The 25,521-nt window shown below is 45.5% G+C and overlaps 73 non-coding genes and 3 pseudogenes across 73 annotated transcripts; all 76 read right to left on the bottom strand.

The window, feature by feature from the left end:
• Positions 1-35: 35 nt before the first annotated feature.
• LOC118954016 lies at positions 36-154 on the bottom strand. The gene has a single exon (XR_005044201.1). It is a non-coding gene; the product is annotated as a 5S ribosomal RNA (ribosomal RNA).
• Positions 155-331: 177 nt separating this feature from the next.
• Positions 332-450, bottom strand: LOC118954015. Its single transcript, XR_005044200.1, has one exon. It is a non-coding gene; the product is annotated as a 5S ribosomal RNA (ribosomal RNA).
• Positions 451-627: 177 nt separating this feature from the next.
• LOC118954014 lies at positions 628-746 on the bottom strand. The gene has a single exon (XR_005044199.1). It is a non-coding gene; the product is annotated as a 5S ribosomal RNA (ribosomal RNA).
• A 177-nt stretch (positions 747-923) lies between these two features.
• LOC118954013 lies at positions 924-1,042 on the bottom strand. Its single transcript, XR_005044198.1, has one exon. It is a non-coding gene; the product is annotated as a 5S ribosomal RNA (ribosomal RNA).
• Positions 1,043-1,219: 177 nt separating this feature from the next.
• LOC118954012 lies at positions 1,220-1,338 on the bottom strand. The gene has a single exon (XR_005044197.1). It is a non-coding gene; the product is annotated as a 5S ribosomal RNA (ribosomal RNA).
• Positions 1,339-1,598: 260 nt separating this feature from the next.
• On the bottom strand, positions 1,599-1,717 carry LOC118954011. The gene has a single exon (XR_005044196.1). It is a non-coding gene; the product is annotated as a 5S ribosomal RNA (ribosomal RNA).
• Positions 1,718-1,894: 177 nt separating this feature from the next.
• Positions 1,895-2,013, bottom strand: LOC118954010. Its single transcript, XR_005044195.1, has one exon. It is a non-coding gene; the product is annotated as a 5S ribosomal RNA (ribosomal RNA).
• A 177-nt stretch (positions 2,014-2,190) lies between these two features.
• Positions 2,191-2,309, bottom strand: LOC118954009. The gene has a single exon (XR_005044194.1). It is a non-coding gene; the product is annotated as a 5S ribosomal RNA (ribosomal RNA).
• Positions 2,310-2,486: 177 nt separating this feature from the next.
• Positions 2,487-2,605, bottom strand: LOC118954008. Its single transcript, XR_005044193.1, has one exon. It is a non-coding gene; the product is annotated as a 5S ribosomal RNA (ribosomal RNA).
• A 177-nt stretch (positions 2,606-2,782) lies between these two features.
• On the bottom strand, positions 2,783-2,901 carry LOC118954007. Its single transcript, XR_005044192.1, has one exon. It is a non-coding gene; the product is annotated as a 5S ribosomal RNA (ribosomal RNA).
• A 260-nt stretch (positions 2,902-3,161) lies between these two features.
• Positions 3,162-3,280, bottom strand: LOC118954005. The gene has a single exon (XR_005044190.1). It is a non-coding gene; the product is annotated as a 5S ribosomal RNA (ribosomal RNA).
• A 177-nt stretch (positions 3,281-3,457) lies between these two features.
• On the bottom strand, positions 3,458-3,576 carry LOC118954004. The gene has a single exon (XR_005044189.1). It is a non-coding gene; the product is annotated as a 5S ribosomal RNA (ribosomal RNA).
• A 177-nt stretch (positions 3,577-3,753) lies between these two features.
• Positions 3,754-3,872, bottom strand: LOC118954003. Its single transcript, XR_005044188.1, has one exon. It is a non-coding gene; the product is annotated as a 5S ribosomal RNA (ribosomal RNA).
• A 177-nt stretch (positions 3,873-4,049) lies between these two features.
• LOC118954002 lies at positions 4,050-4,168 on the bottom strand. The gene has a single exon (XR_005044187.1). It is a non-coding gene; the product is annotated as a 5S ribosomal RNA (ribosomal RNA).
• Positions 4,169-4,428: 260 nt separating this feature from the next.
• LOC118954001 lies at positions 4,429-4,547 on the bottom strand. The gene has a single exon (XR_005044186.1). It is a non-coding gene; the product is annotated as a 5S ribosomal RNA (ribosomal RNA).
• A 177-nt stretch (positions 4,548-4,724) lies between these two features.
• LOC118954000 lies at positions 4,725-4,843 on the bottom strand. The gene has a single exon (XR_005044185.1). It is a non-coding gene; the product is annotated as a 5S ribosomal RNA (ribosomal RNA).
• A 177-nt stretch (positions 4,844-5,020) lies between these two features.
• On the bottom strand, positions 5,021-5,139 carry LOC118953999. Its single transcript, XR_005044184.1, has one exon. It is a non-coding gene; the product is annotated as a 5S ribosomal RNA (ribosomal RNA).
• A 177-nt stretch (positions 5,140-5,316) lies between these two features.
• Positions 5,317-5,435, bottom strand: LOC118953998. The gene has a single exon (XR_005044183.1). It is a non-coding gene; the product is annotated as a 5S ribosomal RNA (ribosomal RNA).
• Positions 5,436-5,612: 177 nt separating this feature from the next.
• On the bottom strand, positions 5,613-5,730 carry LOC118954271 (annotated as a pseudogene).
• A 177-nt stretch (positions 5,731-5,907) lies between these two features.
• Positions 5,908-6,026, bottom strand: LOC118953997. The gene has a single exon (XR_005044182.1). It is a non-coding gene; the product is annotated as a 5S ribosomal RNA (ribosomal RNA).
• A 177-nt stretch (positions 6,027-6,203) lies between these two features.
• LOC118953996 lies at positions 6,204-6,322 on the bottom strand. The gene has a single exon (XR_005044181.1). It is a non-coding gene; the product is annotated as a 5S ribosomal RNA (ribosomal RNA).
• Positions 6,323-6,499: 177 nt separating this feature from the next.
• LOC118953994 lies at positions 6,500-6,618 on the bottom strand. Its single transcript, XR_005044179.1, has one exon. It is a non-coding gene; the product is annotated as a 5S ribosomal RNA (ribosomal RNA).
• Positions 6,619-6,795: 177 nt separating this feature from the next.
• On the bottom strand, positions 6,796-6,914 carry LOC118953993. Its single transcript, XR_005044178.1, has one exon. It is a non-coding gene; the product is annotated as a 5S ribosomal RNA (ribosomal RNA).
• A 177-nt stretch (positions 6,915-7,091) lies between these two features.
• Positions 7,092-7,210, bottom strand: LOC118953992. The gene has a single exon (XR_005044176.1). It is a non-coding gene; the product is annotated as a 5S ribosomal RNA (ribosomal RNA).
• A 177-nt stretch (positions 7,211-7,387) lies between these two features.
• On the bottom strand, positions 7,388-7,506 carry LOC118953991. The gene has a single exon (XR_005044175.1). It is a non-coding gene; the product is annotated as a 5S ribosomal RNA (ribosomal RNA).
• Positions 7,507-7,683: 177 nt separating this feature from the next.
• LOC118953990 lies at positions 7,684-7,802 on the bottom strand. Its single transcript, XR_005044174.1, has one exon. It is a non-coding gene; the product is annotated as a 5S ribosomal RNA (ribosomal RNA).
• Positions 7,803-7,979: 177 nt separating this feature from the next.
• On the bottom strand, positions 7,980-8,098 carry LOC118953989. Its single transcript, XR_005044173.1, has one exon. It is a non-coding gene; the product is annotated as a 5S ribosomal RNA (ribosomal RNA).
• Positions 8,099-8,358: 260 nt separating this feature from the next.
• LOC118953988 lies at positions 8,359-8,477 on the bottom strand. The gene has a single exon (XR_005044172.1). It is a non-coding gene; the product is annotated as a 5S ribosomal RNA (ribosomal RNA).
• A 177-nt stretch (positions 8,478-8,654) lies between these two features.
• LOC118953987 lies at positions 8,655-8,773 on the bottom strand. Its single transcript, XR_005044171.1, has one exon. It is a non-coding gene; the product is annotated as a 5S ribosomal RNA (ribosomal RNA).
• A 260-nt stretch (positions 8,774-9,033) lies between these two features.
• On the bottom strand, positions 9,034-9,152 carry LOC118953986. The gene has a single exon (XR_005044170.1). It is a non-coding gene; the product is annotated as a 5S ribosomal RNA (ribosomal RNA).
• Positions 9,153-9,329: 177 nt separating this feature from the next.
• Positions 9,330-9,448, bottom strand: LOC118953985. Its single transcript, XR_005044169.1, has one exon. It is a non-coding gene; the product is annotated as a 5S ribosomal RNA (ribosomal RNA).
• A 260-nt stretch (positions 9,449-9,708) lies between these two features.
• Positions 9,709-9,827, bottom strand: LOC118953983. Its single transcript, XR_005044167.1, has one exon. It is a non-coding gene; the product is annotated as a 5S ribosomal RNA (ribosomal RNA).
• A 177-nt stretch (positions 9,828-10,004) lies between these two features.
• On the bottom strand, positions 10,005-10,123 carry LOC118953982. The gene has a single exon (XR_005044166.1). It is a non-coding gene; the product is annotated as a 5S ribosomal RNA (ribosomal RNA).
• A 177-nt stretch (positions 10,124-10,300) lies between these two features.
• On the bottom strand, positions 10,301-10,419 carry LOC118953981. The gene has a single exon (XR_005044165.1). It is a non-coding gene; the product is annotated as a 5S ribosomal RNA (ribosomal RNA).
• Positions 10,420-10,679: 260 nt separating this feature from the next.
• On the bottom strand, positions 10,680-10,798 carry LOC118953980. Its single transcript, XR_005044164.1, has one exon. It is a non-coding gene; the product is annotated as a 5S ribosomal RNA (ribosomal RNA).
• A 424-nt stretch (positions 10,799-11,222) lies between these two features.
• Positions 11,223-11,341, bottom strand: LOC118953979. Its single transcript, XR_005044163.1, has one exon. It is a non-coding gene; the product is annotated as a 5S ribosomal RNA (ribosomal RNA).
• A 177-nt stretch (positions 11,342-11,518) lies between these two features.
• Positions 11,519-11,637, bottom strand: LOC118953978. Its single transcript, XR_005044162.1, has one exon. It is a non-coding gene; the product is annotated as a 5S ribosomal RNA (ribosomal RNA).
• Positions 11,638-11,897: 260 nt separating this feature from the next.
• LOC118953977 lies at positions 11,898-12,016 on the bottom strand. Its single transcript, XR_005044161.1, has one exon. It is a non-coding gene; the product is annotated as a 5S ribosomal RNA (ribosomal RNA).
• A 424-nt stretch (positions 12,017-12,440) lies between these two features.
• Positions 12,441-12,559, bottom strand: LOC118953976. Its single transcript, XR_005044160.1, has one exon. It is a non-coding gene; the product is annotated as a 5S ribosomal RNA (ribosomal RNA).
• Positions 12,560-12,736: 177 nt separating this feature from the next.
• LOC118953975 lies at positions 12,737-12,855 on the bottom strand. Its single transcript, XR_005044159.1, has one exon. It is a non-coding gene; the product is annotated as a 5S ribosomal RNA (ribosomal RNA).
• Positions 12,856-13,032: 177 nt separating this feature from the next.
• Positions 13,033-13,151, bottom strand: LOC118953974. Its single transcript, XR_005044158.1, has one exon. It is a non-coding gene; the product is annotated as a 5S ribosomal RNA (ribosomal RNA).
• A 260-nt stretch (positions 13,152-13,411) lies between these two features.
• On the bottom strand, positions 13,412-13,530 carry LOC118953972. The gene has a single exon (XR_005044156.1). It is a non-coding gene; the product is annotated as a 5S ribosomal RNA (ribosomal RNA).
• Positions 13,531-13,958: 428 nt separating this feature from the next.
• LOC118953971 lies at positions 13,959-14,077 on the bottom strand. The gene has a single exon (XR_005044155.1). It is a non-coding gene; the product is annotated as a 5S ribosomal RNA (ribosomal RNA).
• Positions 14,078-14,254: 177 nt separating this feature from the next.
• Positions 14,255-14,373, bottom strand: LOC118953970. The gene has a single exon (XR_005044154.1). It is a non-coding gene; the product is annotated as a 5S ribosomal RNA (ribosomal RNA).
• A 260-nt stretch (positions 14,374-14,633) lies between these two features.
• LOC118953969 lies at positions 14,634-14,752 on the bottom strand. The gene has a single exon (XR_005044153.1). It is a non-coding gene; the product is annotated as a 5S ribosomal RNA (ribosomal RNA).
• A 260-nt stretch (positions 14,753-15,012) lies between these two features.
• On the bottom strand, positions 15,013-15,131 carry LOC118953968. Its single transcript, XR_005044152.1, has one exon. It is a non-coding gene; the product is annotated as a 5S ribosomal RNA (ribosomal RNA).
• A 177-nt stretch (positions 15,132-15,308) lies between these two features.
• On the bottom strand, positions 15,309-15,427 carry LOC118953967. The gene has a single exon (XR_005044151.1). It is a non-coding gene; the product is annotated as a 5S ribosomal RNA (ribosomal RNA).
• A 260-nt stretch (positions 15,428-15,687) lies between these two features.
• On the bottom strand, positions 15,688-15,806 carry LOC118953966. Its single transcript, XR_005044150.1, has one exon. It is a non-coding gene; the product is annotated as a 5S ribosomal RNA (ribosomal RNA).
• A 177-nt stretch (positions 15,807-15,983) lies between these two features.
• LOC118953965 lies at positions 15,984-16,102 on the bottom strand. The gene has a single exon (XR_005044149.1). It is a non-coding gene; the product is annotated as a 5S ribosomal RNA (ribosomal RNA).
• A 260-nt stretch (positions 16,103-16,362) lies between these two features.
• LOC118953964 lies at positions 16,363-16,481 on the bottom strand. The gene has a single exon (XR_005044148.1). It is a non-coding gene; the product is annotated as a 5S ribosomal RNA (ribosomal RNA).
• Positions 16,482-16,741: 260 nt separating this feature from the next.
• Positions 16,742-16,860, bottom strand: LOC118953963. Its single transcript, XR_005044147.1, has one exon. It is a non-coding gene; the product is annotated as a 5S ribosomal RNA (ribosomal RNA).
• Positions 16,861-17,037: 177 nt separating this feature from the next.
• LOC118953961 lies at positions 17,038-17,156 on the bottom strand. The gene has a single exon (XR_005044145.1). It is a non-coding gene; the product is annotated as a 5S ribosomal RNA (ribosomal RNA).
• Positions 17,157-17,416: 260 nt separating this feature from the next.
• Positions 17,417-17,535, bottom strand: LOC118953960. Its single transcript, XR_005044144.1, has one exon. It is a non-coding gene; the product is annotated as a 5S ribosomal RNA (ribosomal RNA).
• A 176-nt stretch (positions 17,536-17,711) lies between these two features.
• Positions 17,712-17,830, bottom strand: LOC118953959. The gene has a single exon (XR_005044143.1). It is a non-coding gene; the product is annotated as a 5S ribosomal RNA (ribosomal RNA).
• Positions 17,831-18,007: 177 nt separating this feature from the next.
• Positions 18,008-18,126, bottom strand: LOC118953958. The gene has a single exon (XR_005044142.1). It is a non-coding gene; the product is annotated as a 5S ribosomal RNA (ribosomal RNA).
• A 260-nt stretch (positions 18,127-18,386) lies between these two features.
• Positions 18,387-18,505, bottom strand: LOC118953957. The gene has a single exon (XR_005044141.1). It is a non-coding gene; the product is annotated as a 5S ribosomal RNA (ribosomal RNA).
• A 177-nt stretch (positions 18,506-18,682) lies between these two features.
• On the bottom strand, positions 18,683-18,801 carry LOC118954338. The gene has a single exon (XR_005044466.1). It is a non-coding gene; the product is annotated as a 5S ribosomal RNA (ribosomal RNA).
• A 177-nt stretch (positions 18,802-18,978) lies between these two features.
• On the bottom strand, positions 18,979-19,097 carry LOC118954337. The gene has a single exon (XR_005044465.1). It is a non-coding gene; the product is annotated as a 5S ribosomal RNA (ribosomal RNA).
• Positions 19,098-19,357: 260 nt separating this feature from the next.
• LOC118954336 lies at positions 19,358-19,476 on the bottom strand. Its single transcript, XR_005044464.1, has one exon. It is a non-coding gene; the product is annotated as a 5S ribosomal RNA (ribosomal RNA).
• Positions 19,477-19,736: 260 nt separating this feature from the next.
• LOC118954335 lies at positions 19,737-19,855 on the bottom strand. The gene has a single exon (XR_005044463.1). It is a non-coding gene; the product is annotated as a 5S ribosomal RNA (ribosomal RNA).
• A 177-nt stretch (positions 19,856-20,032) lies between these two features.
• On the bottom strand, positions 20,033-20,151 carry LOC118954334. Its single transcript, XR_005044462.1, has one exon. It is a non-coding gene; the product is annotated as a 5S ribosomal RNA (ribosomal RNA).
• A 259-nt stretch (positions 20,152-20,410) lies between these two features.
• LOC118954270 lies at positions 20,411-20,528 on the bottom strand (annotated as a pseudogene).
• A 255-nt stretch (positions 20,529-20,783) lies between these two features.
• Positions 20,784-20,902, bottom strand: LOC118954332. The gene has a single exon (XR_005044460.1). It is a non-coding gene; the product is annotated as a 5S ribosomal RNA (ribosomal RNA).
• Positions 20,903-21,162: 260 nt separating this feature from the next.
• On the bottom strand, positions 21,163-21,281 carry LOC118954331. Its single transcript, XR_005044459.1, has one exon. It is a non-coding gene; the product is annotated as a 5S ribosomal RNA (ribosomal RNA).
• A 177-nt stretch (positions 21,282-21,458) lies between these two features.
• On the bottom strand, positions 21,459-21,577 carry LOC118954330. The gene has a single exon (XR_005044458.1). It is a non-coding gene; the product is annotated as a 5S ribosomal RNA (ribosomal RNA).
• Positions 21,578-21,836: 259 nt separating this feature from the next.
• On the bottom strand, positions 21,837-21,954 carry LOC118954281 (annotated as a pseudogene).
• Positions 21,955-22,199: 245 nt separating this feature from the next.
• Positions 22,200-22,318, bottom strand: LOC118954329. The gene has a single exon (XR_005044457.1). It is a non-coding gene; the product is annotated as a 5S ribosomal RNA (ribosomal RNA).
• A 260-nt stretch (positions 22,319-22,578) lies between these two features.
• On the bottom strand, positions 22,579-22,697 carry LOC118954328. Its single transcript, XR_005044456.1, has one exon. It is a non-coding gene; the product is annotated as a 5S ribosomal RNA (ribosomal RNA).
• A 177-nt stretch (positions 22,698-22,874) lies between these two features.
• LOC118954327 lies at positions 22,875-22,993 on the bottom strand. The gene has a single exon (XR_005044455.1). It is a non-coding gene; the product is annotated as a 5S ribosomal RNA (ribosomal RNA).
• Positions 22,994-23,253: 260 nt separating this feature from the next.
• Positions 23,254-23,372, bottom strand: LOC118954326. Its single transcript, XR_005044454.1, has one exon. It is a non-coding gene; the product is annotated as a 5S ribosomal RNA (ribosomal RNA).
• A 260-nt stretch (positions 23,373-23,632) lies between these two features.
• LOC118954317 lies at positions 23,633-23,751 on the bottom strand. The gene has a single exon (XR_005044453.1). It is a non-coding gene; the product is annotated as a 5S ribosomal RNA (ribosomal RNA).
• Positions 23,752-24,010: 259 nt separating this feature from the next.
• LOC118954306 lies at positions 24,011-24,129 on the bottom strand. The gene has a single exon (XR_005044452.1). It is a non-coding gene; the product is annotated as a 5S ribosomal RNA (ribosomal RNA).
• A 177-nt stretch (positions 24,130-24,306) lies between these two features.
• On the bottom strand, positions 24,307-24,425 carry LOC118954295. The gene has a single exon (XR_005044451.1). It is a non-coding gene; the product is annotated as a 5S ribosomal RNA (ribosomal RNA).
• Positions 24,426-24,685: 260 nt separating this feature from the next.
• LOC118954283 lies at positions 24,686-24,804 on the bottom strand. Its single transcript, XR_005044449.1, has one exon. It is a non-coding gene; the product is annotated as a 5S ribosomal RNA (ribosomal RNA).
• A 177-nt stretch (positions 24,805-24,981) lies between these two features.
• LOC118954272 lies at positions 24,982-25,100 on the bottom strand. Its single transcript, XR_005044448.1, has one exon. It is a non-coding gene; the product is annotated as a 5S ribosomal RNA (ribosomal RNA).
• Positions 25,101-25,277: 177 nt separating this feature from the next.
• LOC118954242 lies at positions 25,278-25,394 on the bottom strand. The gene has a single exon (XR_005044427.1). It is a non-coding gene; the product is annotated as a 5S ribosomal RNA (ribosomal RNA).
• Positions 25,395-25,521: the final 127 nt, after the last annotated feature.

Genomic DNA, 25,521 nt, shown 5'->3' with positions numbered 1-25,521 from the left:
ACAAAGAGTTGAAATTCCACAAGGCAGTGACAAAAAGCTTACAGCACCTGGTATTCCCAGGCGGTCTCCCATCCAAGTACTAACCAGGCCCGACCCTGCTTAGCTTCCGAGATCGGACGAGATCAGGCGTACTCAGGCCGGTGTGGCCGTAAGCGAAAGGCAATCTCAAAAAGTGGATGAAATTGCATATACTGTAGCCATAATTTGTAGCACAGATTGTTGGATGAAATACAAACTAACCTTGCTTACTTATTTCAAAGCGAGGGCACATATTTCAGCCTTGTGGGAAAAAACGGACAAAGAGTTGAAATTCCACAAGGCAGTGACAAAAAGCTTACAGCACCTGGTATTCCCAGGCGGTCTCCCATCCAAGTACTAACCAGGCCCGACCCTGCTTAGCTTCCGAGATCGGACGAGATCAGGCGTACTCAGGCCGGTGTGGCCGTAAGCGAAAGGCAATCTCAAAAAGTGGATGAAATTGCATATACTGTAGCCATAATTTGTAGCACAGATTGTTGGATGAAATACAAACTAACCTTGCTTACTTATTTCAAAGCGAGGGCACATATTTCAGCCTTGTGGGAAAAAACGGACAAAGAGTTGAAATTCCACAAGGCAGTGACAAAAAGCTTACAGCACCTGGTATTCCCAGGCGGTCTCCCATCCAAGTACTAACCAGGCCCGACCCTGCTTAGCTTCCGAGATCGGACGAGATCAGGCGTACTCAGGCCGGTGTGGCCGTAAGCGAAAGGCAATCTCAAAAAGTGGATGAAATTGCATATACTGTAGCCATAATTTGTAGCACAGATTGTTGGATGAAATACAAACTAACCTTGCTTACTTATTTCAAAGCGAGGGCACATATTTCAGCCTTGTGGGAAAAAACGGACAAAGAGTTGAAATTCCACAAGGCAGTGACAAAAAGCTTACAGCACCTGGTATTCCCAGGCGGTCTCCCATCCAAGTACTAACCAGGCCCGACCCTGCTTAGCTTCCGAGATCGGACGAGATCAGGCGTACTCAGGCCGGTGTGGCCGTAAGCGAAAGGCAATCTCAAAAAGTGGATGAAATTGCATATACTGTAGCCATAATTTGTAGCACAGATTGTTGGATGAAATACAAACTAACCTTGCTTACTTATTTCAAAGCGAGGGCACATATTTCAGCCTTGTGGGAAAAAACGGACAAAGAGTTGAAATTCCACAAGGCAGTGACAAAAAGCTTACAGCACCTGGTATTCCCAGGCGGTCTCCCATCCAAGTACTAACCAGGCCCGACCCTGCTTAGCTTCCGAGATCGGACGAGATCAGGCGTACTCAGGCCGGTGTGGCCGTAAGCGAGAAACTATCTCTTGGTGCACTATGTAAAGTCAAAGTGAGCCTGATTAACAGCTGTTGCATTTCCACCATTTAGATAAGCATCTTTGTGTCACTCAAAAAGTGGAAGAAATTGCATATACTGTAGCCATAATTTGTAGCACAGATTGTTGGATGAAATACAAACTAACCTTGCTTACTTATTTCAAAGCGAGGGCACATATTTCAGCCTTGTGGGAAAAAACGGACAAAGAGTTGAAATTCCACAAGGCAGTGACAAAAAGCTTACAGCACCTGGTATTCCCAGGCGGTCTCCCATCCAAGTACTAACCAGGCCCGACCCTGCTTAGCTTCCGAGATCGGACGAGATCAGGCGTACTCAGGCCGGTGTGGCCGTAAGCGAAAGGCAATCTCAAAAAGTGGATGAAATTGCATATACTGTAGCCATAATTTGTAGCACAGATTGTTGGATGAAATACAAACTAACCTTGCTTACTTATTTCAAAGCGAGGGCACATATTTCAGCCTTGTGGGAAAAAACGGACAAAGAGTTGAAATTCCACAAGGCAGTGACAAAAAGCTTACAGCACCTGGTATTCCCAGGCGGTCTCCCATCCAAGTACTAACCAGGCCCGACCCTGCTTAGCTTCCGAGATCGGACGAGATCAGGCGTACTCAGGCCGGTGTGGCCGTAAGCGAAAGGCAATCTCAAAAAGTGGATGAAATTGCATATACTGTAGCCATAATTTGTAGCACAGATTGTTGGATGAAATACAAACTAACCTTGCTTACTTATTTCAAAGCGAGGGCACATATTTCAGCCTTGTGGGAAAAAACGGACAAAGAGTTGAAATTCCACAAGGCAGTGACAAAAAGCTTACAGCACCTGGTATTCCCAGGCGGTCTCCCATCCAAGTACTAACCAGGCCCGACCCTGCTTAGCTTCCGAGATCGGACGAGATCAGGCGTACTCAGGCCGGTGTGGCCGTAAGCGAAAGGCAATCTCAAAAAGTGGATGAAATTGCATATACTGTAGCCATAATTTGTAGCACAGATTGTTGGATGAAATACAAACTAACCTTGCTTACTTATTTCAAAGCGAGGGCACATATTTCAGCCTTGTGGGAAAAAACGGACAAAGAGTTGAAATTCCACAAGGCAGTGACAAAAAGCTTACAGCACCTGGTATTCCCAGGCGGTCTCCCATCCAAGTACTAACCAGGCCCGACCCTGCTTAGCTTCCGAGATCGGACGAGATCAGGCGTACTCAGGCCGGTGTGGCCGTAAGCGAAAGGCAATCTCAAAAAGTGGATGAAATTGCATATACTGTAGCCATAATTTGTAGCACAGATTGTTGGATGAAATACAAACTAACCTTGCTTACTTATTTCAAAGCGAGGGCACATATTTCAGCCTTGTGGGAAAAAACGGACAAAGAGTTGAAATTCCACAAGGCAGTGACAAAAAGCTTACAGCACCTGGTATTCCCAGGCGGTCTCCCATCCAAGTACTAACCAGGCCCGACCCTGCTTAGCTTCCGAGATCGGACGAGATCAGGCGTACTCAGGCCGGTGTGGCCGTAAGCGAGAAACTATCTCTTGGTGCACTATGTAAAGTCAAAGTGAGCCTGATTAACAGCTGTTGCATTTCCACCATTTAGATAAGCATCTTTGTGTCACTCAAAAAGTGGAAGAAATTGCATATACTGTAGCCATAATTTGTAGCACAGATTGTTGGATGAAATACAAACTAACCTTGCTTACTTATTTCAAAGCGAGGGCACATATTTCAGCCTTGTGGGAAAAAACGGACAAAGAGTTGAAATTCCACAAGGCAGTGACAAAAAGCTTACAGCACCTGGTATTCCCAGGCGGTCTCCCATCCAAGTACTAACCAGGCCCGACCCTGCTTAGCTTCCGAGATCGGACGAGATCAGGCGTACTCAGGCCGGTGTGGCCGTAAGCGAAAGGCAATCTCAAAAAGTGGATGAAATTGCATATACTGTAGCCATAATTTGTAGCACAGATTGTTGGATGAAATACAAACTAACCTTGCTTACTTATTTCAAAGCGAGGGCACATATTTCAGCCTTGTGGGAAAAAACGGACAAAGAGTTGAAATTCCACAAGGCAGTGACAAAAAGCTTACAGCACCTGGTATTCCCAGGCGGTCTCCCATCCAAGTACTAACCAGGCCCGACCCTGCTTAGCTTCCGAGATCGGACGAGATCAGGCGTACTCAGGCCGGTGTGGCCGTAAGCGAAAGGCAATCTCAAAAAGTGGATGAAATTGCATATACTGTAGCCATAATTTGTAGCACAGATTGTTGGATGAAATACAAACTAACCTTGCTTACTTATTTCAAAGCGAGGGCACATATTTCAGCCTTGTGGGAAAAAACGGACAAAGAGTTGAAATTCCACAAGGCAGTGACAAAAAGCTTACAGCACCTGGTATTCCCAGGCGGTCTCCCATCCAAGTACTAACCAGGCCCGACCCTGCTTAGCTTCCGAGATCGGACGAGATCAGGCGTACTCAGGCCGGTGTGGCCGTAAGCGAAAGGCAATCTCAAAAAGTGGATGAAATTGCATATACTGTAGCCATAATTTGTAGCACAGATTGTTGGATGAAATACAAACTAACCTTGCTTACTTATTTCAAAGCGAGGGCACATATTTCAGCCTTGTGGGAAAAAACGGACAAAGAGTTGAAATTCCACAAGGCAGTGACAAAAAGCTTACAGCACCTGGTATTCCCAGGCGGTCTCCCATCCAAGTACTAACCAGGCCCGACCCTGCTTAGCTTCCGAGATCGGACGAGATCAGGCGTACTCAGGCCGGTGTGGCCGTAAGCGAGAAACTATCTCTTGGTGCACTATGTAAAGTCAAAGTGAGCCTGATTAACAGCTGTTGCATTTCCACCATTTAGATAAGCATCTTTGTGTCACTCAAAAAGTGGAAGAAATTGCATATACTGTAGCCATAATTTGTAGCACAGATTGTTGGATGAAATACAAACTAACCTTGCTTACTTATTTCAAAGCGAGGGCACATATTTCAGCCTTGTGGGAAAAAACGGACAAAGAGTTGAAATTCCACAAGGCAGTGACAAAAAGCTTACAGCACCTGGTATTCCCAGGCGGTCTCCCATCCAAGTACTAACCAGGCCCGACCCTGCTTAGCTTCCGAGATCGGACGAGATCAGGCGTACTCAGGCCGGTGTGGCCGTAAGCGAAAGGCAATCTCAAAAAGTGGATGAAATTGCATATACTGTAGCCATAATTTGTAGCACAGATTGTTGGATGAAATACAAACTAACCTTGCTTACTTATTTCAAAGCGAGGGCACATATTTCAGCCTTGTGGGAAAAAACGGACAAAGAGTTGAAATTCCACAAGGCAGTGACAAAAAGCTTACAGCACCTGGTATTCCCAGGCGGTCTCCCATCCAAGTACTAACCAGGCCCGACCCTGCTTAGCTTCCGAGATCGGACGAGATCAGGCGTACTCAGGCCGGTGTGGCCGTAAGCGAAAGGCAATCTCAAAAAGTGGATGAAATTGCATATACTGTAGCCATAATTTGTAGCACAGATTGTTGGATGAAATACAAACTAACCTTGCTTACTTATTTCAAAGCGAGGGCACATATTTCAGCCTTGTGGGAAAAAACGGACAAAGAGTTGAAATTCCACAAGGCAGTGACAAAAAGCTTACAGCACCTGGTATTCCCAGGCGGTCTCCCATCCAAGTACTAACCAGGCCCGACCCTGCTTAGCTTCCGAGATCGGACGAGATCAGGCGTACTCAGGCCGGTGTGGCCGTAAGCGAAAGGCAATCTCAAAAAGTGGATGAAATTGCATATACTGTAGCCATAATTTGTAGCACAGATTGTTGGATGAAATACAAACTAACCTTGCTTACTTATTTCAAAGCGAGGGCACATATTTCAGCCTTGTGGGAAAAAACGGACAAAGAGTTGAAATTCCACAAGGCAGTGACAAAAAGCTTACAGCACCTGGTATTCCCAGGCGGTCTCCCATCCAAGTACTAACCAGGCCCGACCCTGCTTAGCTTCCGAGATCGGACGAGATCAGGCGTACTCAGGCCGGTGTGGCCGTAAGCGAAAGGCAATCTCAAAAAGTGGATGAAATTGCATATACTGTAGCCATAATTTGTAGCACAGATTGTTGGATGAAATACAAACTAACCTTGCTTACTTATTTCAAAGCGAGGGCACATATTTCAGCCTTGTGGGAAAAAACGGACAAAGAGTTGAAATTCCACAAGGCAGTGACAAAAAGCTTACAGCACCTGGTATTCCCAGGCGGTCTCCCATCCAAGTACTAACCAGGCCCGACCCTGCTTAGCTTCCGAGATCGGACGAGATCAGGCGTACTCAGGCCGTGTGGCCGTAAGCGAAAGGCAATCTCAAAAAGTGGATGAAATTGCATATACTGTAGCCATAATTTGTAGCACAGATTGTTGGATGAAATACAAACTAACCTTGCTTACTTATTTCAAAGCGAGGGCACATATTTCAGCCTTGTGGGAAAAAACGGACAAAGAGTTGAAATTCCACAAGGCAGTGACAAAAAGCTTACAGCACCTGGTATTCCCAGGCGGTCTCCCATCCAAGTACTAACCAGGCCCGACCCTGCTTAGCTTCCGAGATCGGACGAGATCAGGCGTACTCAGGCCGGTGTGGCCGTAAGCGAAAGGCAATCTCAAAAAGTGGATGAAATTGCATATACTGTAGCCATAATTTGTAGCACAGATTGTTGGATGAAATACAAACTAACCTTGCTTACTTATTTCAAAGCGAGGGCACATATTTCAGCCTTGTGGGAAAAAACGGACAAAGAGTTGAAATTCCACAAGGCAGTGACAAAAAGCTTACAGCACCTGGTATTCCCAGGCGGTCTCCCATCCAAGTACTAACCAGGCCCGACCCTGCTTAGCTTCCGAGATCGGACGAGATCAGGCGTACTCAGGCCGGTGTGGCCGTAAGCGAAAGGCAATCTCAAAAAGTGGATGAAATTGCATATACTGTAGCCATAATTTGTAGCACAGATTGTTGGATGAAATACAAACTAACCTTGCTTACTTATTTCAAAGCGAGGGCACATATTTCAGCCTTGTGGGAAAAAACGGACAAAGAGTTGAAATTCCACAAGGCAGTGACAAAAAGCTTACAGCACCTGGTATTCCCAGGCGGTCTCCCATCCAAGTACTAACCAGGCCCGACCCTGCTTAGCTTCCGAGATCGGACGAGATCAGGCGTACTCAGGCCGGTGTGGCCGTAAGCGAAAGGCAATCTCAAAAAGTGGATGAAATTGCATATACTGTAGCCATAATTTGTAGCACAGATTGTTGGATGAAATACAAACTAACCTTGCTTACTTATTTCAAAGCGAGGGCACATATTTCAGCCTTGTGGGAAAAAACGGACAAAGAGTTGAAATTCCACAAGGCAGTGACAAAAAGCTTACAGCACCTGGTATTCCCAGGCGGTCTCCCATCCAAGTACTAACCAGGCCCGACCCTGCTTAGCTTCCGAGATCGGACGAGATCAGGCGTACTCAGGCCGGTGTGGCCGTAAGCGAAAGGCAATCTCAAAAAGTGGATGAAATTGCATATACTGTAGCCATAATTTGTAGCACAGATTGTTGGATGAAATACAAACTAACCTTGCTTACTTATTTCAAAGCGAGGGCACATATTTCAGCCTTGTGGGAAAAAACGGACAAAGAGTTGAAATTCCACAAGGCAGTGACAAAAAGCTTACAGCACCTGGTATTCCCAGGCGGTCTCCCATCCAAGTACTAACCAGGCCCGACCCTGCTTAGCTTCCGAGATCGGACGAGATCAGGCGTACTCAGGCCGGTGTGGCCGTAAGCGAAAGGCAATCTCAAAAAGTGGATGAAATTGCATATACTGTAGCCATAATTTGTAGCACAGATTGTTGGATGAAATACAAACTAACCTTGCTTACTTATTTCAAAGCGAGGGCACATATTTCAGCCTTGTGGGAAAAAACGGACAAAGAGTTGAAATTCCACAAGGCAGTGACAAAAAGCTTACAGCACCTGGTATTCCCAGGCGGTCTCCCATCCAAGTACTAACCAGGCCCGACCCTGCTTAGCTTCCGAGATCGGACGAGATCAGGCGTACTCAGGCCGGTGTGGCCGTAAGCGAAAGGCAATCTCAAAAAGTGGATGAAATTGCATATACTGTAGCCATAATTTGTAGCACAGATTGTTGGATGAAATACAAACTAACCTTGCTTACTTATTTCAAAGCGAGGGCACATATTTCAGCCTTGTGGGAAAAAACGGACAAAGAGTTGAAATTCCACAAGGCAGTGACAAAAAGCTTACAGCACCTGGTATTCCCAGGCGGTCTCCCATCCAAGTACTAACCAGGCCCGACCCTGCTTAGCTTCCGAGATCGGACGAGATCAGGCGTACTCAGGCCGGTGTGGCCGTAAGCGAAAGGCAATCTCAAAAAGTGGATGAAATTGCATATACTGTAGCCATAATTTGTAGCACAGATTGTTGGATGAAATACAAACTAACCTTGCTTACTTATTTCAAAGCGAGGGCACATATTTCAGCCTTGTGGGAAAAAACGGACAAAGAGTTGAAATTCCACAAGGCAGTGACAAAAAGCTTACAGCACCTGGTATTCCCAGGCGGTCTCCCATCCAAGTACTAACCAGGCCCGACCCTGCTTAGCTTCCGAGATCGGACGAGATCAGGCGTACTCAGGCCGGTGTGGCCGTAAGCGAGAAACTATCTCTTGGTGCACTATGTAAAGTCAAAGTGAGCCTGATTAACAGCTGTTGCATTTCCACCATTTAGATAAGCATCTTTGTGTCACTCAAAAAGTGGAAGAAATTGCATATACTGTAGCCATAATTTGTAGCACAGATTGTTGGATGAAATACAAACTAACCTTGCTTACTTATTTCAAAGCGAGGGCACATATTTCAGCCTTGTGGGAAAAAACGGACAAAGAGTTGAAATTCCACAAGGCAGTGACAAAAAGCTTACAGCACCTGGTATTCCCAGGCGGTCTCCCATCCAAGTACTAACCAGGCCCGACCCTGCTTAGCTTCCGAGATCGGACGAGATCAGGCGTACTCAGGCCGGTGTGGCCGTAAGCGAAAGGCAATCTCAAAAAGTGGATGAAATTGCATATACTGTAGCCATAATTTGTAGCACAGATTGTTGGATGAAATACAAACTAACCTTGCTTACTTATTTCAAAGCGAGGGCACATATTTCAGCCTTGTGGGAAAAAACGGACAAAGAGTTGAAATTCCACAAGGCAGTGACAAAAAGCTTACAGCACCTGGTATTCCCAGGCGGTCTCCCATCCAAGTACTAACCAGGCCCGACCCTGCTTAGCTTCCGAGATCGGACGAGATCAGGCGTACTCAGGCCGGTGTGGCCGTAAGCGAGAAACTATCTCTTGGTGCACTATGTAAAGTCAAAGTGAGCCTGATTAACAGCTGTTGCATTTCCACCATTTAGATAAGCATCTTTGTGTCACTCAAAAAGTGGAAGAAATTGCATATACTGTAGCCATAATTTGTAGCACAGATTGTTGGATGAAATACAAACTAACCTTGCTTACTTATTTCAAAGCGAGGGCACATATTTCAGCCTTGTGGGAAAAAACGGACAAAGAGTTGAAATTCCACAAGGCAGTGACAAAAAGCTTACAGCACCTGGTATTCCCAGGCGGTCTCCCATCCAAGTACTAACCAGGCCCGACCCTGCTTAGCTTCCGAGATCGGACGAGATCAGGCGTACTCAGGCCGGTGTGGCCGTAAGCGAAAGGCAATCTCAAAAAGTGGATGAAATTGCATATACTGTAGCCATAATTTGTAGCACAGATTGTTGGATGAAATACAAACTAACCTTGCTTACTTATTTCAAAGCGAGGGCACATATTTCAGCCTTGTGGGAAAAAACGGACAAAGAGTTGAAATTCCACAAGGCAGTGACAAAAAGCTTACAGCACCTGGTATTCCCAGGCGGTCTCCCATCCAAGTACTAACCAGGCCCGACCCTGCTTAGCTTCCGAGATCGGACGAGATCAGGCGTACTCAGGCCGGTGTGGCCGTAAGCGAGAAACTATCTCTTGGTGCACTATGTAAAGTCAAAGTGAGCCTGATTAACAGCTGTTGCATTTCCACCATTTAGATAAGCATCTTTGTGTCACTCAAAAAGTGGAAGAAATTGCATATACTGTAGCCATAATTTGTAGCACAGATTGTTGGATGAAATACAAACTAACCTTGCTTACTTATTTCAAAGCGAGGGCACATATTTCAGCCTTGTGGGAAAAAACGGACAAAGAGTTGAAATTCCACAAGGCAGTGACAAAAAGCTTACAGCACCTGGTATTCCCAGGCGGTCTCCCATCCAAGTACTAACCAGGCCCGACCCTGCTTAGCTTCCGAGATCGGACGAGATCAGGCGTACTCAGGCCGGTGTGGCCGTAAGCGAAAGGCAATCTCAAAAAGTGGATGAAATTGCATATACTGTAGCCATAATTTGTAGCACAGATTGTTGGATGAAATACAAACTAACCTTGCTTACTTATTTCAAAGCGAGGGCACATATTTCAGCCTTGTGGGAAAAAACGGACAAAGAGTTGAAATTCCACAAGGCAGTGACAAAAAGCTTACAGCACCTGGTATTCCCAGGCGGTCTCCCATCCAAGTACTAACCAGGCCCGACCCTGCTTAGCTTCCGAGATCGGACGAGATCAGGCGTACTCAGGCCGGTGTGGCCGTAAGCGAAAGGCAATCTCAAAAAGTGGATGAAATTGCATATACTGTAGCCATAATTTGTAGCACAGATTGTTGGATGAAATACAAACTAACCTTGCTTACTTATTTCAAAGCGAGGGCACATATTTCAGCCTTGTGGGAAAAAACGGACAAAGAGTTGAAATTCCACAAGGCAGTGACAAAAAGCTTACAGCACCTGGTATTCCCAGGCGGTCTCCCATCCAAGTACTAACCAGGCCCGACCCTGCTTAGCTTCCGAGATCGGACGAGATCAGGCGTACTCAGGCCGGTGTGGCCGTAAGCGAGAAACTATCTCTTGGTGCACTATGTAAAGTCAAAGTGAGCCTGATTAACAGCTGTTGCATTTCCACCATTTAGATAAGCATCTTTGTGTCACTCAAAAAGTGGAAGAAATTGCATATACTGTAGCCATAATTTGTAGCACAGATTGTTGGATGAAATACAAACTAACCTTGCTTACTTATTTCAAAGCGAGGGCACATATTTCAGCCTTGTGGGAAAAAACGGACAAAGAGTTGAAATTCCACAAGGCAGTGACAAAAAGCTTACAGCACCTGGTATTCCCAGGCGGTCTCCCATCCAAGTACTAACCAGGCCCGACCCTGCTTAGCTTCCGAGATCGGACGAGATCAGGCGTACTCAGGCCGGTGTGGCCGTAAGCGAAAGGCAATCTCAAAAAGTGGATGAAATTGCATATACTGTAGCCATAATTTGTAGCACAGATTGTTGGATGAAATACAAACTAACCTTGCTTACTTATTTCAAAGCGAGGGCACATATTTCAGCCTTGTGGGAAAAAACGGACAAAGAGTTGAAATTCCACAAGGCAGTGACAAAAAGCTTACAGCACCTGGTATTCCCAGGCGGTCTCCCATCCAAGTACTAACCAGGCCCGACCCTGCTTAGCTTCCGAGATCGGACGAGATCAGCGAGAAATTGCATATACTGTAGCCATAATTTGTAGCACAGATTGTTGGATGAAATACAAACTAACCTTGCTTACTTATTTCAAAGCGAGGGCACATATTTCAGCCTTGTGGGAAAAAACGGACAAAGAGTTGAAATTCCACAAGGCAGTGACAAAAAGCTTACAGCACCTGGTATTCCCAGGCGGTCTCCCATCCAAGTACTAACCAGGCCCGACCCTGCTTAGCTTCCGAGATCGGACGAGATCAGGCGTACTCAGGCCGGTGTGGCCGTAAGCGAAAGGCAATCTCAAAAAGTGGATGAAATTGCATATACTGTAGCCATAATTTGTAGCACAGATTGTTGGATGAAATACAAACTAACCTTGCTTACTTATTTCAAAGCGAGGGCACATATTTCAGCCTTGTGGGAAAAAACGGACAAAGAGTTGAAATTCCACAAGGCAGTGACAAAAAGCTTACAGCACCTGGTATTCCCAGGCGGTCTCCCATCCAAGTACTAACCAGGCCCGACCCTGCTTAGCTTCCGAGATCGGACGAGATCAGGCGTACTCAGGCCGGTGTGGCCGTAAGCGAGAAACTATCTCTTGGTGCACTATGTAAAGTCAAAGTGAGCCTGATTAACAGCTGTTGCATTTCCACCATTTAGATAAGCATCTTTGTGTCACTCAAAAAGTGGAAGAAATTGCATATACTGTAGCCATAATTTGTAGCACAGATTGTTGGATGAAATACAAACTAACCTTGCTTACTTATTTCAAAGCGAGGGCACATATTTCAGCCTTGTGGGAAAAAACGGACAAAGAGTTGAAATTCCACAAGGCAGTGACAAAAAGCTTACAGCACCTGGTATTCCCAGGCGGTCTCCCATCCAAGTACTAACCAGGCCCGACCCTGCTTAGCTTCCGAGATCGGACGAGATCAGGCGTACTCAGGCCGGTGTGGCCGTAAGCGAAAGGCAATCTCAAAAAGTGGATGAAATTGCATATACTGTAGCCATAATTTGTAGCACAGATTGTTGGATGAAATACAAACTAACCTTGCTTACTTATTTCAAAGCGAGGGCACATATTTCAGCCTTGTGGGAAAAAACGGACAAAGAGTTGAAATTCCACAAGGCAGTGACAAAAAGCTTACAGCACCTGGTATTCCCAGGCGGTCTCCCATCCAAGTACTAACCAGGCCCGACCCTGCTTAGCTTCGAGATCGGACGAGATCAGCGAGAAAATTGCATATACTGTAGCCATAATTTGTAGCACAGATTGTTGGATGAAATACAAACTAACCTTGCTTACTTATTTCAAAGCGAGGGCACATATTTCAGCCTTGTGGGAAAAAACGGACAAAGAGTTGAAATTCCACAAGGCAGTGACAAAAAGCTTACAGCACCTGGTATTCCCAGGCGGTCTCCCATCCAAGTACTAACCAGGCCCGACCCTGCTTAGCTTCCGAGATCGGACGAGATCAGGCGTACTCAGGCCGGTGTGGCCGTAAGCGAAAGGCAATCTCAAAAAGTGGATGAAATTGCATATACTGTAGCCATAATTTGTAGCACAGATTGTTGGATGAAATACAAACTAACCTTGCTTACTTATTTCAAAGCGAGGGCACATATTTCAGCCTTGTGGGAAAAAACGGACAAAGAGTTGAAATTCCACAAGGCAGTGACAAAAAGCTTACAGCACCTGGTATTCCCAGGCGGTCTCCCATCCAAGTACTAACCAGGCCCGACCCTGCTTAGCTTCCGAGATCGGACGAGATCAGGCGTACTCAGGCCGGTGTGGCCGTAAGCGAAAGGCAATCTCAAAAAGTGGATGAAATTGCATATACTGTAGCCATAATTTGTAGCACAGATTGTTGGATGAAATACAAACTAACCTTGCTTACTTATTTCAAAGCGAGGGCACATATTTCAGCCTTGTGGGAAAAAACGGACAAAGAGTTGAAATTCCACAAGGCAGTGACAAAAAGCTTACAGCACCTGGTATTCCCAGGCGGTCTCCCATCCAAGTACTAACCAGGCCCGACCCTGCTTAGCTTCCGAGATCGGACGAGATCAGGCGTACTCAGGCCGGTGTGGCCGTAAGCGAGAAACTATCTCTTGGTGCACTATGTAAAGTCAAAGTGAGCCTGATTAACAGCTGTTGCATTTCCACCATTTAGATAAGCATCTTTGTGTCACTCAAAAAGTGGAAGAAATTGCATATACTGTAGCCATAATTTGTAGCACAGATTGTTGGATGAAATACAAACTAACCTTGCTTACTTATTTCAAAGCGAGGGCACATATTTCAGCCTTGTGGGAAAAAACGGACAAAGAGTTGAAATTCCACAAGGCAGTGACAAAAAGCTTACAGCACCTGGTATTCCCAGGCGGTCTCCCATCCAAGTACTAACCAGGCCCGACCCTGCTTAGCTTCCGAGATCGGACGAGATCAGGCGTACTCAGGCCGGTGTGGCCGTAAGCGAAAGGCAATCTCAAAAAGTGGATGAAATTGCATATACTGTAGCCATAATTTGTAGCACAGATTGTTGGATGAAATACAAACTAACCTTGCTTACTTATTTCAAAGCGAGGGCACATATTTCAGCCTTGTGGGAAAAAACGGACAAAGAGTTGAAATTCCACAAGGCAGTGACAAAAAGCTTACAGCACCTGGTATTCCCAGGCGGTCTCCCATCCAAGTACTAACCAGGCCCGACCCTGCTTAGCTTCCGAGATCGGACGAGATCAGCGGAAAAGAAATTGCATATACTGTAGCCATAATTTGTAGCACAGATTGTTGGATGAAATACAAACTAACCTTGCTTACTTATTTCAAAGCGAGGGCACATATTTCAGCCTTGTGGGAAAAAACGGACAAAGAGTTGAAATTCCACAAGGCAGTGACAAAAAGCTTACAGCACCTGGTATTCCCAGGCGGTCTCCCATCCAAGTACTAACCAGGCCCGACCCTGCTTAGCTTCCGAGATCGGACGAGATCAGGCGTACTCAGGCCGGTGTGGCCGTAAGCGAAAGGCAATCTCAAAAAGTGGATGAAATTGCATATACTGTAGCCATAATTTGTAGCACAGATTGTTGGATGAAATACAAACTAACCTTGCTTACTTATTTCAAAGCGAGGGCACATATTTCAGCCTTGTGGGAAAAAACGGACAAAGAGTTGAAATTCCACAAGGCAGTGACAAAAAGCTTACAGCACCTGGTATTCCCAGGCGGTCTCCCATCCAAGTACTAACCAGGCCCGACCCTGCTTAGCTTCCGAGATCGGACGAGATCAGGCGTACTCAGGCCGGTGTGGCCGTAAGCGAGAAACTATCTCTTGGTGCACTATGTAAAGTCAAAGTGAGCCTGATTAACAGCTGTTGCATTTCCACCATTTAGATAAGCATCTTTGTGTCACTCAAAAAGTGGAAGAAATTGCATATACTGTAGCCATAATTTGTAGCACAGATTGTTGGATGAAATACAAACTAACCTTGCTTACTTATTTCAAAGCGAGGGCACATATTTCAGCCTTGTGGGAAAAAACGGACAAAGAGTTGAAATTCCACAAGGCAGTGACAAAAAGCTTACAGCACCTGGTATTCCCAGGCGGTCTCCCATCCAAGTACTAACCAGGCCCGACCCTGCTTAGCTTCCGAGATCGGACGAGATCAGGCGTACTCAGGCCGGTGTGGCCGTAAGCGAGAAACTATCTCTTGGTGCACTATGTAAAGTCAAAGTGAGCCTGATTAACAGCTGTTGCATTTCCACCATTTAGATAAGCATCTTTGTGTCACTCAAAAAGTGGAAGAAATTGCATATACTGTAGCCATAATTTGTAGCACAGATTGTTGGATGAAATACAAACTAACCTTGCTTACTTATTTCAAAGCGAGGGCACATATTTCAGCCTTGTGGGAAAAAACGGACAAAGAGTTGAAATTCCACAAGGCAGTGACAAAAAGCTTACAGCACCTGGTATTCCCAGGCGGTCTCCCATCCAAGTACTAACCAGGCCCGACCCTGCTTAGCTTCCGAGATCGGACGAGATCAGGCGTACTCAGGCCGGTGTGGCCGTAAGCGAAAGGCAATCTCAAAAAGTGGATGAAATTGCATATACTGTAGCCATAATTTGTAGCACAGATTGTTGGATGAAATACAAACTAACCTTGCTTACTTATTTCAAAGCGAGGGCACATATTTCAGCCTTGTGGGAAAAAACGGACAAAGAGTTGAAATTCCACAAGGCAGTGACAAAAAGCTTACAGCACCTGGTATTCCCAGGCGGTCTCCCATCCAAGTACTAACCAGGCCCGACCCTGCTTAGCTTCCGAGATCGGACGAGATCAGGCGTACTCAGGCCGGTGTGGCCGTAAGCGAGAAACTATCTCTTGGTGCACTATGTAAAGTCAAAGTGAGCCTGATTAACAGCTGTTGCATTTCCACCATTTAGATAAGCATCTTTGTGTCACTCAAAAAGTGGAAGAAATTGCATATACTGTAGCCATAATTTGTAGCACAGATTGTTGGATGAAATACAAACTAACCTTGCTTACTTATTTCAAAGCGAGGGCACATATTTCAGCCTTGTGGGAAAAAACGGACAAAGAGTTGAAATTCCACAAGGCAGTGACAAAAAGCTTACAGCACCTGGTATTCCCAGGCGGTCTCCCATCCAAGTACTAACCAGGCCCGACCCTGCTTAGCTTCCGAGATCGGACGAGATCAGGCGTACTCAGGCCGGTGTGGCCGTAAGCGAAAGGCAATCTCAAAAAGTGGATGAAATTGCATATACTGTAGCCATAATTTGTAGCACAGATTGTTGGATGAAATACAAACTAACCTTGCTTACTTATTTCAAAGCGAGGGCACATATTTCAGCCTTGTGGGAAAAAACGGACAAAGAGTTGAAATTCCACAAGGCAGTGACAAAAAGCTTACAGCACCTGGTATTCCCAGGCGGTCTCCCATCCAAGTACTAACCAGGCCCGACCCTGCTTAGCTTCCGAGATCGGACGAGATCAGGCGTACTCAGGCCGGTGTGGCCGTAAGCGAGAAACTATCTCTTGGTGCACTATGTAAAGTCAAAGTGAGCCTGATTAACAGCTGTTGCATTTCCACCATTTAGATAAGCATCTTTGTGTCACTCAAAAAGTGGAAGAAATTGCATATACTGTAGCCATAATTTGTAGCACAGATTGTTGGATGAAATACAAACTAACCTTGCTTACTTATTTCAAAGCGAGGGCACATATTTCAGCCTTGTGGGAAAAAACGGACAAAGAGTTGAAATTCCACAAGGCAGTGACAAAAAGCTTACAGCACCTGGTATTCCCAGGCGGTCTCCCATCCAAGTACTAACCAGGCCCGACCCTGCTTAGCTTCCGAGATCGGACGAGATCAGGCGTACTCAGGCCGGTGTGGCCGTAAGCGAGAAACTATCTCTTGGTGCACTATGTAAAGTCAAAGTGAGCCTGATTAACAGCTGTTGCATTTCCACCATTTAGATAAGCATCTTTGTGTCACTCAAAAAGTGGAAGAAATTGCATATACTGTAGCCATAATTTGTAGCACAGATTGTTGGATGAAATACAAACTAACCTTGCTTACTTATTTCAAAGCGAGGGCACATATTTCAGCCTTGTGGGAAAAAACGGACAAAGAGTTGAAATTCCACAAGGCAGTGACAAAAAGCTTACAGCACCTGGTATTCCCAGGCGGTCTCCCATCCAAGTACTAACCAGGCCCGACCCTGCTTAGCTTCCGAGATCGGACGAGATCAGGCGTACTCAGGCCGGTGTGGCCGTAAGCGAAAGGCAATCTCAAAAAGTGGATGAAATTGCATATACTGTAGCCATAATTTGTAGCACAGATTGTTGGATGAAATACAAACTAACCTTGCTTACTTATTTCAAAGCGAGGGCACATATTTCAGCCTTGTGGGAAAAAACGGACAAAGAGTTGAAATTCCACAAGGCAGTGACAAAAAGCTTACAGCACCTGGTATTCCCAGGCGGTCTCCCATCCAAGTACTAACCAGGCCCGACCCTGCTTAGCTTCCGAGATCGGACGAGATCAGGCGTACTCAGGCCGGTGTGGCCGTAAGCGAGAAACTATCTCTTGGTGCACTATGTAAAGTCAAAGTGAGCCTGATTAACAGCTGTTGCATTTCCACCATTTAGATAAGCATCTTTGTGTCACTCAAAAAGTGGAAGAAATTGCATATACTGTAGCCATAATTTGTAGCACAGATTGTTGGATGAAATACAAACTAACCTTGCTTACTTATTTCAAAGCGAGGGCACATATTTCAGCCTTGTGGGAAAAAACGGACAAAGAGTTGAAATTCCACAAGGCAGTGACAAAAAGCTTACAGCACCTGGTATTCCCAGGCGGTCTCCCATCCAAGTACTAACCAGGCCCGACCCTGCTTAGCTTCCGAGATCGGACGAGATCAGGCGTACTCAGGCCGGTGTGGCCGTAAGCGAAAGGCAATCTCAAAAAGTGGATGAAATTGCATATACTGTAGCCATAATTTGTAGCACAGATTGTTGGATGAAATACAAACTAACCTTGCTTACTTATTTCAAAGCGAGGGCACATATTTCAGCCTTGTGGGAAAAACGGACAAAGAGTTGAAATTCCACAAGGCAGTGACAAAAAGCTTACAGCACCTGGTATTCCCAGGCGGTCTCCCATCCAAGTACTAACCAGGCCCGACCCTGCTTAGCTTCCGAGATCGGACGAGATCAGGCGTACTCAGGCCGGTGTGGCCGTAAGCGAAAGGCAATCTCAAAAAGTGGATGAAATTGCATATACTGTAGCCATAATTTGTAGCACAGATTGTTGGATGAAATACAAACTAACCTTGCTTACTTATTTCAAAGCGAGGGCACATATTTCAGCCTTGTGGGAAAAAACGGACAAAGAGTTGAAATTCCACAAGGCAGTGACAAAAAGCTTACAGCACCTGGTATTCCCAGGCGGTCTCCCATCCAAGTACTAACCAGGCCCGACCCTGCTTAGCTTCCGAGATCGGACGAGATCAGGCGTACTCAGGCCGGTGTGGCCGTAAGCGAGAAACTATCTCTTGGTGCACTATGTAAAGTCAAAGTGAGCCTGATTAACAGCTGTTGCATTTCCACCATTTAGATAAGCATCTTTGTGTCACTCAAAAAGTGGAAGAAATTGCATATACTGTAGCCATAATTTGTAGCACAGATTGTTGGATGAAATACAAACTAACCTTGCTTACTTATTTCAAAGCGAGGGCACATATTTCAGCCTTGTGGGAAAAAACGGACAAAGAGTTGAAATTCCACAAGGCAGTGACAAAAAGCTTACAGCACCTGGTATTCCCAGGCGGTCTCCCATCCAAGTACTAACCAGGCCCGACCCTGCTTAGCTTCCGAGATCGGACGAGATCAGGCGTACTCAGGCCGGTGTGGCCGTAAGCGAAAGGCAATCTCAAAAAGTGGATGAAATTGCATATACTGTAGCCATAATTTGTAGCACAGATTGTTGGATGAAATACAAACTAACCTTGCTTACTTATTTCAAAGCGAGGGCACATATTTCAGCCTTGTGGGAAAAAACGGACAAAGAGTTGAAATTCCACAAGGCAGTGACAAAAAGCTTACAGCACCTGGTATTCCCAGGCGGTCTCCCATCCAAGTACTAACCAGGCCCGACCCTGCTTAGCTTCCGAGATCGGACGAGATCAGGCGTACTCAGGCCGGTGTGGCCGTAAGCGAAAGGCAATCTCAAAAAGTGGATGAAATTGCATATACTGTAGCCATAATTTGTAGCACAGATTGTTGGATGAAATACAAACTAACCTTGCTTACTTATTTCAAAGCGAGGGCACATATTTCAGCCTTGTGGGAAAAAACGGACAAAGAGTTGAAATTCCACAAGGCAGTGACAAAAAGCTTACAGCACCTGGTATTCCCAGGCGGTCTCCCATCCAAGTACTAACCAGGCCCGACCCTGCTTAGCTTCCGAGATCGGACGAGATCAGGCGTACTCAGGCCGGTGTGGCCGTAAGCGAGAAACTATCTCTTGGTGCACTATGTAAAGTCAAAGTGAGCCTGATTAACAGCTGTTGCATTTCCACCATTTAGATAAGCATCTTTGTGTCACTCAAAAAGTGGAAGAAATTGCATATACTGTAGCCATAATTTGTAGCACAGATTGTTGGATGAAATACAAACTAACCTTGCTTACTTATTTCAAAGCGAGGGCACATATTTCAGCCTTGTGGGAAAAAACGGACAAAGAGTTGAAATTCCACAAGGCAGTGACAAAAAGCTTACAGCACCTGGTATTCCCAGGCGGTCTCCCATCCAAGTACTAACCAGGCCCGACCCTGCTTAGCTTCCGAGATCGGACGAGATCAGGCGTACTCAGGCCGGTGTGGCCGTAAGCGAGAAACTATCTCTTGGTGCACTATGTAAAGTCAAAGTGAGCCTGATTAACAGCTGTTGCATTTCCACCATTTAGATAAGCATCTTTGTGTCACTCAAAAAGTGGAAGAAATTGCATATACTGTAGCCATAATTTGTAGCACAGATTGTTGGATGAAATACAAACTAACCTTGCTTACTTATTTCAAAGCGAGGGCACATATTTCAGCCTTGTGGGAAAAAACGGACAAAGAGTTGAAATTCCACAAGGCAGTGACAAAAAGCTTACAGCACCTGGTATTCCCAGGCGGTCTCCCATCCAAGTACTAACCAGGCCCGACCCTGCTTAGCTTCCGAGATCGGACGAGATCAGGCGTACTCAGGCCGGTGTGGCCGTAAGCGAAAGGCAATCTCAAAAAGTGGATGAAATTGCATATACTGTAGCCATAATTTGTAGCACAGATTGTTGGATGAAATACAAACTAACCTTGCTTACTTATTTCAAAGCGAGGGCACATATTTCAGCCTTGTGGGAAAAAACGGACAAAGAGTTGAAATTCCACAAGGCAGTGACAAAAAGCTTACAGCACCTGGTATTCCCAGGCGGTCTCCCATCCAAGTACTAACCAGGCCCGACCCTGCTTAGCTTCCGAGATCGGACGAGATCAGGCGTACTCAGGCCGGTGTGGCCGTAAGCGAGAAACTATCTCTTGGTGCACTATGTAAAGTCAAAGTGAGCCTGATTAACAGCTGTTGCATTTCCACCATTTAGATAAGCATCTTTGTGTCACTCAAAAAGTGGAAGAAATTGCATATACTGTAGCCATAATTTGTAGCACAGATTGTTGGATGAAATACAAACTAACCTTGCTTACTTATTTCAAAGCGAGGGCACATATTTCAGCCTTGTGGGAAAAACGGACAAAGAGTTGAAATTCCACAAGGCAGTGACAAAAAGCTTACAGCACCTGGTATTCCCAGGCGGTCTCCCATCCAAGTACTAACCAGGCCCGACCCTGCTTAGCTTCCGAGATCGGACGAGATCAGGCGTACTCAGGCCGTGTGGCCGTAAGCGAGAAATCTCTTGGTGCACTATGTAAAGTCAAAGTGAGCCTGATTAAGCTGTTGCATTTCCACCATTTAGATAAGCATCTTTGTGTCACTCAAAAAGTGGAAGAAATTGCATATACTGTAGCCATAATTTGTAGCACAGATTGTTGGATGAAATACAAACTAACCTTGCTTACTTATTTCAAAGCGAGGGCACATATTTCAGCCTTGTGGGAAAAAACGGACAAAGAGTTGAAATTCCACAAGGCAGTGACAAAAAGCTTACAGCACCTGGTATTCCCAGGCGGTCTCCCATCCAAGTACTAACCAGGCCCGACCCTGCTTAGCTTCCGAGATCGGACGAGATCAGGCGTACTCAGGCCGGTGTGGCCGTAAGCGAGAAACTATCTCTTGGTGCACTATGTAAAGTCAAAGTGAGCCTGATTAACAGCTGTTGCATTTCCACCATTTAGATAAGCATCTTTGTGTCACTCAAAAAGTGGAAGAAATTGCATATACTGTAGCCATAATTTGTAGCACAGATTGTTGGATGAAATACAAACTAACCTTGCTTACTTATTTCAAAGCGAGGGCACATATTTCAGCCTTGTGGGAAAAAACGGACAAAGAGTTGAAATTCCACAAGGCAGTGACAAAAAGCTTACAGCACCTGGTATTCCCAGGCGGTCTCCCATCCAAGTACTAACCAGGCCCGACCCTGCTTAGCTTCCGAGATCGGACGAGATCAGGCGTACTCAGGCCGGTGTGGCCGTAAGCGAAAGGCAATCTCAAAAAGTGGATGAAATTGCATATACTGTAGCCATAATTTGTAGCACAGATTGTTGGATGAAATACAAACTAACCTTGCTTACTTATTTCAAAGCGAGGGCACATATTTCAGCCTTGTGGGAAAAAACGGACAAAGAGTTGAAATTCCACAAGGCAGTGACAAAAAGCTTACAGCACCTGGTATTCCCAGGCGGTCTCCCATCCAAGTACTAACCAGGCCCGACCCTGCTTAGCTTCCGAGATCGGACGAGATCAGGCGTACTCAGGCCGGTGTGGCCGTAAGCGAGAAACTATCTCTTGGTGCACTATGTAAAGTCAAAGTGAGCCTGATTAACAGCTGTTGCATTTCCACCATTTAGATAAGCATCTTTGTGTCACTCAAAAGTGGAAGAAATTGCATATACTGTAGCCATAATTTGTAGCACAGATTGTTGGATGAAATACAAACTAACCTTGCTTACTTATTTCAAAGCGAGGGCACATATTTCAGCCTTGTGGGAAAAAACGGACAAAGAGTTGAAATTCCACAAGGCAGTGACAAAAAGCTTACAGCACCTGGTATTCCCAGGCGGTCTCCCATCCAAGTACTAACCAGGCCCGACCCTGCTTAGCTTCCGAGATCGGACGAGATCAGGCGTACTCAGGCCGGTGTGGCGTAAGCGAGAAACTATCTCTTGGTGCACTATGTAAAGTCAAAGTGAGCCTGATTAACAGCTGTTGCAAAGATAAGCATCTTTGTGTCAAAAAGTGGAAGAAATTGCATATACTGTAGCCATAATTTGTAGCACAGATTGTTGGATGAAATACAAACTAACCTTGCTTACTTATTTCAAAGCGAGGGCACATATTTCAGCCTTGTGGGAAAAAACGGACAAAGAGTTGAAATTCCACAAGGCAGTGACAAAAAGCTTACAGCACCTGGTATTCCCAGGCGGTCTCCCATCCAAGTACTAACCAGGCCCGACCCTGCTTAGCTTCCGAGATCGGACGAGATCAGGCGTACTCAGGCCGGTGTGGCCGTAAGCGAGAAACTATCTCTTGGTGCACTATGTAAAGTCAAAGTGAGCCTGATTAACAGCTGTTGCATTTCCACCATTTAGATAAGCATCTTTGTGTCACTCAAAAAGTGGAAGAAATTGCATATACTGTAGCCATAATTTGTAGCACAGATTGTTGGATGAAATACAAACTAACCTTGCTTACTTATTTCAAAGCGAGGGCACATATTTCAGCCTTGTGGGAAAAAACGGACAAAGAGTTGAAATTCCACAAGGCAGTGACAAAAAGCTTACAGCACCTGGTATTCCCAGGCGGTCTCCCATCCAAGTACTAACCAGGCCCGACCCTGCTTAGCTTCCGAGATCGGACGAGATCAGGCGTACTCAGGCCGGTGTGGCCGTAAGCGAAAGGCAATCTCAAAAAGTGGATGAAATTGCATATACTGTAGCCATAATTTGTAGCACAGATTGTTGGATGAAATACAAACTAACCTTGCTTACTTATTTCAAAGCGAGGGCACATATTTCAGCCTTGTGGGAAAAAACGGACAAAGAGTTGAAATTCCACAAGGCAGTGACAAAAAGCTTACAGCACCTGGTATTCCCAGGCGGTCTCCCATCCAAGTACTAACCAGGCCCGACCCTGCTTAGCTTCCGAGATCGGACGAGATCAGGCGTACTCAGGCCGGTGTGGCCGTAAGCGAGAAACTATCTCTTGGTGCACTATGTAAAGTCAAAGTGAGCCTGATTAACAGCTGTTGCATTTCCACCATTTAGATAAGCATCTTTGTGTCACTCAAAAAGTGGAAGAAATTGCATATACTGTAGCCATAATTTGTAGCACAGATTGTTGGATGAAATACAAACTAACCTTGCTTACTTATTTCAAAGCGAGGGCACATATTTCAGCCTTGTGGGAAAAAACGGACAAAGAGTTGAAATTCCACAAGGCAGTGACAAAAAGCTTACAGCACCTGGTATTCCCAGGCGGTCTCCCATCCAAGTACTAACCAGGCCCGACCCTGCTTAGCTTCCGAGATCGGACGAGATCAGGCGTACTCAGGCCGGTGTGGCCGTAAGCGAGAAACTATCTCTTGGTGCACTATGTAAAGTCAAAGTGAGCCTGATTAACAGCTGTTGCATTTCCACCATTTAGATAAGCATCTTTGTGTCACTCAAAAAGTGGAAGAAATTGCATATACTGTAGCCATAATTTGTAGCACAGATTGTTGGATGAAATACAAACTAACCTTGCTTACTTATTTCAAAGCGAGGGCACATATTTCAGCCTTGTGGGAAAAAACGGACAAAGAGTTGAAATTCCACAAGGCAGTGACAAAAAGCTTACAGCACCTGGTATTCCCAGGCGGTCTCCCATCCAAGTACTAACCAGGCCCGACCCTGCTTAGCTTCCGAGATCGGACGAGATCAGGCGTACTCAGGCCGGTGTGGCCGTAAGCGAGAAACTATCTCTTGGTGCACTATGTAAAGTCAAAGTGAGCCTGATTAACAGCTGTTGCATTTCCACCATTTAGATAAGCATCTTGTGTCACTCAAAAAGTGGAAGAAATTGCATATACTGTAGCCATAATTTGTAGCACAGATTGTTGGATGAAATACAAACTAACCTTGCTTACTTATTTCAAAGCGAGGGCACATATTTCAGCCTTGTGGGAAAAAACGGACAAAGAGTTGAAATTCCACAAGGCAGTGACAAAAAGCTTACAGCACCTGGTATTCCCAGGCGGTCTCCCATCCAAGTACTAACCAGGCCCGACCCTGCTTAGCTTCCGAGATCGGACGAGATCAGGCGTACTCAGGCCGGTGTGGCCGTAAGCGAAAGGCAATCTCAAAAAGTGGATGAAATTGCATATACTGTAGCCATAATTTGTAGCACAGATTGTTGGATGAAATACAAACTAACCTTGCTTACTTATTTCAAAGCGAGGGCACATATTTCAGCCTTGTGGGAAAAAACGGACAAAGAGTTGAAATTCCACAAGGCAGTGACAAAAAGCTTACAGCACCTGGTATTCCCAGGCGGTCTCCCATCCAAGTACTAACCAGGCCCGACCCTGCTTAGCTTCCGAGATCGGACGAGATCAGGCGTACTCAGGCCGGTGTGGCCGTAAGCGAGAAACTATCTCTTGGTGCACTATGTAAAGTCAAAGTGAGCCTGATTAACAGCTGTTGCATTTCCACCATTTAGATAAGCATCTTTGTGTCACTCAAAAAGTGGAAGAAATTGCATATACTGTAGCCATAATTTGTAGCACAGATTGTTGGATGAAATACAAACTAACCTTGCTTACTTATTTCAAAGCGAGGGCACATATTTCAGCCTTGTGGGAAAAAACGGACAAAGAGTTGAAATTCCACAAGGCAGTGACAAAAAGCTTACAGCACCTGGTATTCCCAGGCGGTCTCCCATCCAAGTACTAACCAGGCCCGACCCTGCTTAGCTTCCGAGATCGGACGAGATCAGGCGTACTCAGGCCGGTGTGGCCGTAAGCGAAAGGCAATCTCAAAAAGTGGATGAAATTGCATATACTGTAGCCATAATTTGTAGCACAGATTGTTGGATGAAATACAAACTAACCTTGCTTACTTATTTCAAAGCGAGGGCACATATTTCAGCCTTGTGGGAAAAAACGGACAAAGAGTTGAAATTCCACAAGGCAGTGACAAAAAGCTTACAGCACCTGGTATTCCCAGGCGGTCTCCCATCCAAGTACTAACCAGGCCCGACCCTGCTTAGCTTCCGAGATCGGACGAGATCAGGCGTACTCAGGCCGGTGTGGCCGTAAGCGAAAGGCAATCTCAAAAAGTGGATGAAATTGCATATACTGTAGCCATAATTTGTAGCACAGATTGTTGGATGAAATACAAACTAACCTTGCTTACTTATTTCAAAGCGAGGGCACATATTTCAGCCTTGTGGGAAAAAACGGACAAAGAGTTGAAATTCCACAAGGCAGTGACAAAAAGCTTACAGCACCTGGTATTCCCAGGCGGTCTCCCATCCAAGTACTAACCAGGCCCGACCCTGCTTAGCTTCCGAGATCGGACGAGATCAGGTACTCAGGCCGGTGTGGCCGTAAGCGAGAAACTATCTCTTGGTGCACTATGTAAAGTCAAAGTGAGCCTGATTAACAGCTGTTGCATTTCCACCATTTAGATAAGCATCTTTGTGTCACTCAAAAAGTGGAAGAAATTGCATATACTGTAGC

Source organism: Oncorhynchus mykiss, unplaced genomic scaffold (assembly GCF_013265735.2).
Source record: "Oncorhynchus mykiss isolate Arlee unplaced genomic scaffold, USDA_OmykA_1.1 un_scaffold_379, whole genome shotgun sequence".
In the NCBI taxonomy this organism is placed as follows: domain Eukaryota; kingdom Metazoa; phylum Chordata; class Actinopteri; order Salmoniformes; family Salmonidae; genus Oncorhynchus; species Oncorhynchus mykiss.
The sequence above is the reverse complement of the archived record's forward strand: the minus strand, read 5'-3'. Positions and strand labels throughout refer to the sequence as shown.